At 36.5% G+C, this 10,240-nt stretch overlaps 1 long non-coding RNA gene across 1 annotated transcript in view; it reads right to left on the bottom strand.

The window, feature by feature from the left end:
* Positions 1–9,836: 9,836 nt before the first annotated feature.
* LOC113469883 overlaps positions 9,837–10,240 on the bottom strand; it is a 6,927-nt gene continuing 6,523 nt past the window's right edge. Inside the window, exon 2 of the long non-coding RNA XR_003393161.1 lies at positions 9,837–9,880. This is a non-coding gene — a long non-coding RNA (uncharacterized LOC113469883). The remainder of the gene's footprint in view (positions 9,881–10,240) is intronic.

The raw sequence follows: 10,240 nt of genomic DNA, 5'->3' as shown, positions 1-10,240 counted from the left end.
CCAAGATTGAAATAGGTTGTAGCTTGTAGCCTATTTTCGCCGCCTAGGCCTAGGTCCTACATGTTTTTGCAAATTTTCTTGAATGCCCAGTTTGAAATCAGAAAAACCAAATTTCTTGTCACTTTCTATTTGGTTTTGTTTTTATGAACATTATCTTTTTCTTTGATGATTCTACATCTACAACATTCATCAGCATTTTGCTCTAGGTATTTACTTTTCTCATTTGCTTCATTCTTTGACATCGCCAAGCAAATGAAGATAAATAAAAAGCAACTTTTTTTTTTCGGGAGAATTTTGAGCTTTCAAATTTGTTTGTTTTTCGTACTTCTCCTACCTCCTCTTTATTCTTCCTTCTTCCCCTTCTTCTCCTCTTCCTGCTCCTCCTCCTTCCCCTCTTCCTTTTTTCCTGCGTTACAATTTTTTATCATCATTTTTTTCACTCTCTTCCTTATTCTTAATAGCAACAAATTTCTCTTCCTTACATTCCCCTGTCTTCCCTCCCCCCCACCATTTCAGCTGCAATTTAAATTCGGTCCTTCTTTCATTAGAAATTAGAAGTCATGGCGTTTTTTTCTTCTCCTTCTTCTTTTTCTGAAATTCTTTCTGCTAAGTTCTTTGACTTATCAATTTGTTCTCTCTGTGTGTCTACAATTCCTTCCTTGAACATTCTGGCCAAATAATTTGCATTCCTTAATCACTTCTTCTTTGTCTTTCTGTCTTCTTCTTCTGCATTTCTTTTGTTTTTGTCTTTGGCCTCCTCTGTTTGTCTTTTTATATTTATTGCATTTTTCTTTCATTGTTTTTCCATTGTATTCTCGCGTGCTTTTTTTTTCGATCTACTCATTTCCATTTTTATTTCGAAGTCTGAAGAATTTCTCGAGCATTCTTTGTATTAACCCATTTGTATTGTTCTTGTGTGGTAACCTATCCATGTTTTAAGTTATGTAGTTGCAATTCTCACATCGAAGACTAATAAAGCCAGCCTACTTAGTGTAAGCGCTAGGCCGCGAGTGCGATTCGGGTTTTACCCTGAAAATGTTCGTTCTTGGAACGGCTGGCTTTCTCCTATCCTGTCTTCTTTCTCTAATCGCTCTCTTGACGATAAGACCATAGCAGTTACAGTTAGTTCCCTCTATCATACCTAAAAAAAAAAAATAATAATAATAATAATCAAACCCCACTGAACCCTTTACAAAGCCTGAGCTAAATCTATTTTTTCTTGAGTACGCTCTATTTTTTCTATTCCAAATTCCAATCCAAACATAGGTGCACTAGGGGCTAGGGGTCAGAAAAGCGCGCCTAAATTTCAATACGAAAATCATCTTCATATACAAATTTAATGAAAACTTCATCTACCATGCAAATTATCATTTATAATGAAAATTATCATTGTATCTTCTGATCCTTTTGGAGCAAGGATCTGCATAATAAACTAGGGGTGGATTCCCCCCTCTGTTCTAACCACTCAAATGCCAGGTGTAACGGATCAGGGGTGGTTTTTTAGCTGTTTATATACGACATGTGATTTGATTTTTTTGTTATACTTTTATTTTTTATTACTTCAGTCTTTTTTTTTTTCTTTCTTTTTTTGTGATCCCTTTTTTCAGTAGTCCCTGTGAGAGCAAAACTTCTCAATTTGTTCATTGTCTAAATTTGTTTATCATCAAGTTGTATTTAACGTGGTTTGTTGCTATTCCCCTACTACCTAGTTGATTTTTATCTGAACCAATTAAAAATTGATTTCTGTGAAAGTATAAAAAATTCGATTTGATTCGTTGTTTTTTCCAGTTGTGTCTGCCTGTTTGATTGTATGTTTGTATGTCTGTGGTTCGCAATAACTCCCGAACGCGTCCGATTTCGGTGAAAGTTGACAAAAATGTACCTAATACTTATGTGCATGTAGTTTGTAGTTACATTATTTTGCTCCTCTGGCGTCTAAAATCGAAGTGTTCTATTTAGATTTAAGTCAGCTGGTAATTTTCACAGCCGACTTTTTTTTACAAAGGGCAAAGGGATAGGTAATATCTCGGATTTTATCTCTCTTGTAATATTCAAAACCAGATTGTGTACTTTTCTGGTGTGTAAGGTAAGCCCAAATTAATTTTTCATTTGTTTTCACATTTACCGCAACATTTGGGTGAGATTAAAATCGAGATGAAAATTTTAATTGAGGAAGGGTCCTTTCCTGTTGTTTTCTAGATTACCTATAGATTTGTACCTAGATTGTTGTACTAGGAAGGGGGAAAAGGCCTGAGCTCCAGAAGAGGGGTAGGAAGGGCCTAGGCCCTAGAGGTTTTTAGCCTTTTTACCATTGAATATTAGGTACTGCCGTTGCCGGAAAATAAAAGAGGTGGCAGCAGAACGGGAAAGAGACGTGTGGACTGTGAATATGGGGATTTATGTGTCTGTTTGTTTGCTTTATAACAAAGCTCGACGCAAATCAAACACTGAAAGGTATGAGAGTTTAGAACAGGATTTCGCCTAACTCCGTACCTATACATAAAAAGCCCACTCCGAGTACCCATATCAGTCAAAAAGAGTTGGTAAGAATACCTGTTAAAATGAGCTCATAAAAGGGCTGCCTCGCACACGGAAATAAAATTAAAACAATTTGTAATTCTTACATTATATTACATTTTGTACAACCTTGTATCCCTAGAATACAAAATTTCAAATAACCTGATAATAAATAAATAAATAACGTTACAAGATAATTAAATTTATAAATAAATAACGTTATGAATTTTATATTTTTCATTGCATACAGGATGTTGCCAACGTTAATCCACTATCTCTCCTACAGTAAAGTGGAATTAAAAGTTGTCAACTGCTTTCTTTTCTGTTACACCCTGTTTATTTATTTATTTAAGTTCGTTCTGTTATAGCATGTGGCGTGGTGTTGCCTACATGTAGAGTTGTAGAGGAAGCATTTATCATTTTAACACAGTTTTTAATTAAACAAATTATAATTCATGATGCCCCCAATTAAGCAATAGGTGTTGTTACCTACCTAGGTATGGAGGCAATGAAGAAGGAAACAAAAAACAACACGTATAGGTACTATACCTATGTTATTTAATTAAGAACATCAAAAGGATACCTACATAGGTACCTAATATCATTTTTCTTAATAAAAGAACATGCTTTTAAAAATAACATATCTACCTTTTTCTATACCTATCTACTACTTACCCAATACCCATAGTATCTACAGATCCGCCTTTCACTTTTCTTGAAAAACTAAGGAAGGAAAAAAAGAAACTCTAAAGATTAGCAATAGCTAAATAAAGAAAGCCCCAAGAGAGGAACATTGTGGATTTTAATAATTTAAATAATTGTGGACAGAAAAAAAAGTCCTGCTAATCTTTTTATTCTTAACCCAGCAGAAAAAAAATGTTCCCATAATAAGTTGGTTTTAAGTCAAAGGCTGAAAGTGACAAGAATTTGAAATATTCTCACACGTTGATGGTATTAGGTATTGTTCAAAGGGTGCTTTGGAAAACAGCACAACTCTTCAGCAAAACTGATATCCAATTCAAAGGGGGGAAATCAAAGTGCCACAAGTTTTCAGAATTTTCTTATCCATTTGGCAATGAAATTGGAAATTTTGAGTTCAAATCCTTGGTTCTTCGTACCTACTGAAAAGCTCCGGTTATTTGAAACACTCGTAGAAGCTTAACCCAGCCTATTAGGGCTGTTTGCCGCTACACCCAAGCCTCAAAGTAGGCTTTTTGTGTACGGAGTTGAGCTTTTTGAAACATAATAAGGTATTTAACTTTTTGGAGTCAAAAGTTGGGCTAAATTGTGCTAATCTGAGAAAACTTTTCTTTTATTGTCCTAAAAAAAGGAGGCTATAAAAAAGAAAGAGAATCGTACTTTTGTTTGTGGTCTGCTCGGGGAAGCAACAAAAGCCAAGTTTTATTTCCTAACCGCAATACGCAACACTCGGAAATTTTCTTTTCACTTTTGCAGAAGAAAAAAGTGCCATCCAAAGCTTTTTGTTGGTTTTAAAGGTGAAAAGGAAAAAGTTGAGAAATCTCAGAAGAAAGAAGAGGGGGGAAGATCTTTTTCCTTCTTTTATCCTTCTCCCGTATTTTGGTTAAATTTTCAGCTCCACAAAATCCTTTGTACTGTGGAAAACCCCCATTTTAACTGCCTTAACTCCATCGTATATATACTGGTTGGGGGGATTTGGTTAGGTTAGGGTCTACTCAGACAGAATTCAGAGACAAAGCTCATGCCTGGAAGACAGAAGGATCGAATGTAAAAGGAAGAAGAGACAGAATTTGGGTCAAAAGTTCAAAACTAACTTTCCTGCAGAAGAACTTTGTCCACAAAGTAAAAACTTCTTTTTAAACACCTACAACAAAATATTTTGACAACACAGGAGGTAGTTACCTACCTACATAGTAGAAATCACAAAAGACGCCATGAATTTAACATGTGGCGTGGTGTTGCCTACATGTAGAGTTGTAGAGGAAGCAATTATCATTTTAACACAGTTTTTAATTAAACAAATTATAATTCATGATACCTAATTAAGCAATACTTAGGTATTGTTACCTACCTAGGTATGGAGGCAATGAAGAAGGAAACAAAAAACAACACGTACTAGGTGCCTATTTTATTTAATTAAGAACATCAAAAAGATATCTATACATAGTGTCATTTTTACTTATTAAAAGAACATGCTTTTAAAAATAACATACATATATCTACCTTTTTCTATATCTACTACTTACCCATAGTATCTACAGATCCGCCTTTCACTTTTCTTCAAAAACTAAGGAAGGAAAAAAAAAAAAAGAAACTCTAAAGATTAGCAATAGCAAAATAAAGAAAGCCCCAAGAGAGGAACATTGTGGATTTTAATAATTTAAATAATTGTAGACAGAAAAAAAGTCCTGCTAATCTTTTTATTCTTAACCCAGCAGAAAAAAAAGTTCCCATAATAAGTTGGTTTTAAGTCAAAGGCTGAAAGTGACAAGAATTTGAAATATTTTCACACGCTGATGGTAAGGTATTGTTCAAAGGGTGCTTTGGAAAACAGCACAACTCTTCAGCAAAATGGTATCCAATTCAAAGGGGGGGAAAAATTAAAGTGCCATTACAGGTTTTCAGGATTTTCTTATCCATTTGGTATATAGTGTGAAATTAGAAATTTTGAATTCAAGTCCTTGGTTCTTCATTCTAAAAAGCTCCCGGTTTTTGAAGAAGCTTAATCCAGCCTATAGGGCTGTTTGCCCCTACACCTAAGCCTCAAAGTGTGTGCTTTTTGTGCACGGTGTTAAGCTTTTTGAGACAGAATAAGCTGAGGTTATCCACTTTAGGGGAGCTAGGAGGGGCGTTCATTTTACCATAACTAGTTTTGGGTACATAAGAAACACGATACTTTAGGGGAGCTAGGAGGGGCGTTCATTTTACCATAACTAGTTTTGGGTACATAAGAAACACGATAGGAGGAGGAGGAGGAGGAGGAGGAGGGGGGAAGGTTTTTCTTCAGTGCATTCGCAAAATTATTGTTAGAATTCATCATTGTAGATTGTCAAGGAAATTTTCAGTGAAAATACAATAATAATATCAAGTTGTAGGTATCTTGTAAGGAGAGGTAAAGGTTCAAAGGTAAAGATTAATAGGTACAGGAGAGTTGGCTGAAAGAGAAGGACATGGTGAGATACAAGTTAGGTATAAAAGCAAGAGTAAAGGATCAGGAGAGTAGGTAAGGTAAAGGATACAAATTACAGCCTATAGGGCTGTTTGCCCCTACACCTAAGCCTCAAAGTGTGTGCTTTTTGTGCACGGTGTTAAGCTTTTTGAGACAGAATAAGCCTTATTTTAACTTTTTGGAGTCAAAAGTTGGGCTAAATTGTGCTAATCTGAGAAAACTTTTCTTTTATTGTCCTAAAAAAAAGGAGGCTATAAAAAAGAAAGAAATCGTACTTTTGTTTGTGGTCTGCTTAACTTTTTGGAGTCAAAAGTTGGGCTAAATTGTGCTAATCTGAGAAAACTTTTCTTTTATTGTCCTAAAAAAAAGGAGGCTATAAAAAGAAAGAAACCGTACTTTTGTATGTGGTCTGCTCGGGGAAGCAACAAAAGCCAAGTTTTATTTCCTAACCGCAATACGCAACACTCGGAAATTTTCTTTTCACTTTCCTGAAGAAAAAAGCGCCATCCAAGGCTTTTTGTTGGTTTTAAAGGTGAAAAGGAAAAAGTTGAGAAATCTCAGAAGAAAGAAGAAGGGGGAAGATCTTTTTCCTTCTTTTATCTTTCTCCCGTAGGTGTCGACGTGGAAACACCGAGCGGTGAAACACAGAATAAAGATGAGCTGGTTCATGATTAAAAAGGGAAAACACTGGTCAAAAAATAATACTTAAAGGAAAATAACAAAAATAAATATCAGCTGTTGCTAGAGGCAACCTAGGTGAAGGCAACAAACAAAAATTATGAGGATAAGAGAAAAAGAAAAAATCACGCAGAGAATAACAAATTCGTTGCCATGGCAACCAGTGAAAAACTATGAAAAGTCCAGAGGTATAGAATACAAAAAACGATAAAAAACAGTCTTTCTACTGCATTTCACTGCAGTTTAGCACTCAAAAACAAAAAGGCGAGCTATGAAAAGCCCCTATGCAAAAATTTACAAAATTTTGAGCACTTTTTCCACCAGAAAAATAGAAATTAACACCAAGAAAAATTAGACGTGTTGACGCGACGAAGTTATCACGGGGAATGGAGTTAATTTTTGACTATGAAAAGCCCCTATGCAAAAATTTACAAAATTTTGAGCACTTTTTCCACCAGAAAAATAGAAATTAACACCAAGAAAAATTAGACGAGTTGACGCGACGAAGTTATCACGGGGAATGGAGCATTCTTTGTATTAACCCATTTGTGTTGTTCTTGTGTGGTAACCTATCCATGTTTTAAGTTATGTAGTTGCAATTCTCACATCGAAGACTAATAAAGCCAGCCTACTAAGTGTAAGCGCTATAGGCCGCGAGTGCGATTCGGGTTTTACCCTGAAAATGTTCGTTCTTGGAACGGCTGGCTTTCTCCTATCCTGTCTTCTTTCTCTAATCGCTCTCTTGACGATAAGACCATAGCAGTTACAGTTAGTTCCCTCTAAACACTCGACGTGGAAACACCGAGCGGTGAAACACAGAATAAAGATGAGCTGGTTCATGATTAAAACAAAAGCCAAGTTTTATTTCCTAACCGCAATACGCAACACTCGGAAATTTTCTTTTCACTTTCCTGAAGAAAAAAGCGCCATCCAAAGCTTTTTGTTGGTTTTAAAGGTGAAAAGGAAAAAGTTGAGAAATCTCAGAAGGAAGAAGAAGGGGGAAGATCTTTTTCCTTCTTTTATCCTTCTCCCGTAGGTATTTTGGTTAAATTTTCAGCTCCAGAAAATCCTTTGTACTGTGGAAAACCCCCATTTTAACTGCCTTAACTCCATCGTTACGCAGAGAATAACAAATTCGTTGCCATGGCAACCAGTGAAAAACTATGAAAAGTCCAGAGGTATAGAATACAAAAAACGATAAAAAAAACAGTCTTTCTACTGCATTTCACTGCAGTTTAGCACAATACTGGTTGGGGGGATTTGGTTAGGTTAGGGTCTACTCAGACAGAATTCAGAGACAAAGCTCATGCCTGGAAGACAGAAGGATCAAAAATATAAAAGGAAGAAGAGACAGAATTTGGGTCAAAAGTTCAAAACTAACTTTCCTGCAGAAGAACTTTGTCCACAAAGTAAAAACTTCTTTTTAACACTTACAAAAAATATTTTGACAACACCGGAGGTAGGTACCTACCTACATAGTAGAAATCACAAAAGACGCCATGAATTTAACATGTATAGAAGTAGAAATCACAAAAGATAGTTACACCACGAAGTTAACATGTTATATGTTAAAATCTAATAATAACTCATCTCTCAAAAGTCTCTTGTTTTGATAACATGTTAATGTCTACAAGTTACACCTAGCACATATAATATTATTTATCATTCAAAACACAAACATACAGGGTGGCCCATCCGTATGAAAGCATAAGCCATGGAGCATCAAGCAGGTAGAGGGATTAAGACGATAGAGGGAAGTGATGAATTTAAACCGCATATATTATGAGCTGAGACTAAAAAGATACTGGTTGGGGGGATTTGGTTAGGTTAGGGTCTACTCAGACAGAATTCAGAGACAAAGCTCATGCCTGGAAGACAGAAGGATCAAATGTAAAAGGAAGAAGAGATAGAATTTGGGTCAAAAGTTCAAAACTAACTTTCCTGCAGAAGAACTTTGTCCACAAAGTACAAACTTCTTTTTAAACACCTAATACAAAAAAATATTTTGACAACACAGGAGGTAGGTACCTACATACCTACATAGTAGAAATCACGACGCCATGACTTTAACATGTATAGAAGTAGAAATCACAAAAGATAGTTACACCACGAAGTTAACATGTTATATGTTTAAATCTAATAATAACTCATCTCTCAAAAGTCTCTTGTTTTGATAACATGTTAATGTCTACAAGTTACACCTACCACACATAATATTATTTATCATTCACAACACAACCATACAGGGTGGCCCATCCGTATGAAAGCATTAGCCATGGAGCATCAAGCAGGTAGAGGGATTAAGACGATAGAGGGAAGCGACGAATTTAAACCGCATAATATGAGCTGAGAGCAAAAAGCTCTAGCTCTTACTTTTCGCTACACTCTCTCCTTAGCTTAATGTTATCTTTCTCACAGATTAACCTGTTTTTTCCCGAGGCGAGGCTACCCTGTAATAATTCCATATTTACCTTCCTACATGTATCGAGATGATATATGAAATATGTTATTAACACAAGCTAGAAGTTAAGGTGACATGTGTTATGCTTAACATGGGAATATTATTCCAAGAGTATGTACATGTACCTTCACACAGGATGAGTACAGACAGACAGACAGACAGACAGACAGACAAACGTGTTTCTGTGAAAAACGTAATGACATGAGCACGTTCCCAAATGACAGATGAAGGCATGTTACTTGAGATGAAAAAGAACAAGAAGAAACAGGAGCAGATAAAAAAAGTAAAAATAAATAAGAAGATGATGAAGAAAAGCAAAAATATGGAGGAGAAGAATGGGAAGAAACAGATAAACAGGATAGGTATGACGAAGAAGAAGAAGAAGAAGAAGAAGAAGAAGAAGAAGAAGAAGAAGAAGAAGAAGAAGAAGAAGAAGGAGAGTGAACACAAGGGGAAGCGCCTGCCTTGTAAGCGCTAGGTTCCTAGTTCGATTCCCGCCCGACGCGAATATCAACCTAAACAGATAACAGTCTTTGTCGGAAAGGCTGGCTTTCTCACATCCTGTCTTTCTTCTCTCTTCGCTTTCGGGACGATAAGACTTTAGCAGTTACAGTTCCCTCTATCAGACCTCTTTAAAAAATCCATGGGTACCTGTGTACATTGTCAAAATACGCTTCGTCATTTCCTTCAAAGTTATTCAACACTTTTTTCTTTACTTCATGGATTACAACTTGTTCAATAGAAGATGGCAGAGGGGGAGAGGAACTTACTCTGTATCAGACAGTTCAAGTTTCCAGTAATACTCAAAGTCAACAGTAACACACACTCCAGGCCCTGATTCAGGATTTTATGGAGGGGGAGGGGAGCAAGAGTCCAAACAGTGATGTACGGGGGGGGGATGATTGATCCGAATTCGGAGTCCGCACTGAGGAAAAAAAAAAAAAAAAAACTAGGATCCCAAAAACCCAATCGAGTATTTCTATTTCCGGAACTCTAATATTGGGAAGCATTCCAAGAACGTAAATCACGGGAAGTAACCCAATAATAGAGTTCTTCCACCCTATAACTAGTGGCACCTTATCACTAATTTTTTTCTTAGTCCGGCGGATAATATTCCCATGTTCAGCCTGGAAGTAGAAAATGTTCGCATTTCGAAGTCCGGTGTTAAAAGGAGCACGGGGGTTGGTCCAGTGGTAACGCGCTTGCTTGCCATGCAGAAGGTCCCGGGTTCGAATCCCACCATCGACAAAAATTTGTATACTCGTTTTTCGATTGCAAATATTTCAACGGGTTACTTTCTGGTGTTCTCGTGTTGACCCAGCACCTAAATGGGAAGTATTGTGTCTCTTCTCGCCCATCTGATGAGAGGCATACTACGGGACGGGCATGCTACGACACAGGCCACATGCGTCTAATGTAGCAGTTGTTTCATTGCT

Source organism: Diaphorina citri, unplaced genomic scaffold, assembly GCF_000475195.1.
Source record: "Diaphorina citri unplaced genomic scaffold, Diaci psyllid genome assembly version 1.1 scaffold1269, whole genome shotgun sequence".
Classification (NCBI taxonomy): Eukaryota; Metazoa; Arthropoda; class Insecta; order Hemiptera; family Psyllidae; genus Diaphorina; species Diaphorina citri.
The sequence above is the reverse complement of the archived record's forward strand: the minus strand, read 5'-3'. Positions and strand labels throughout refer to the sequence as shown.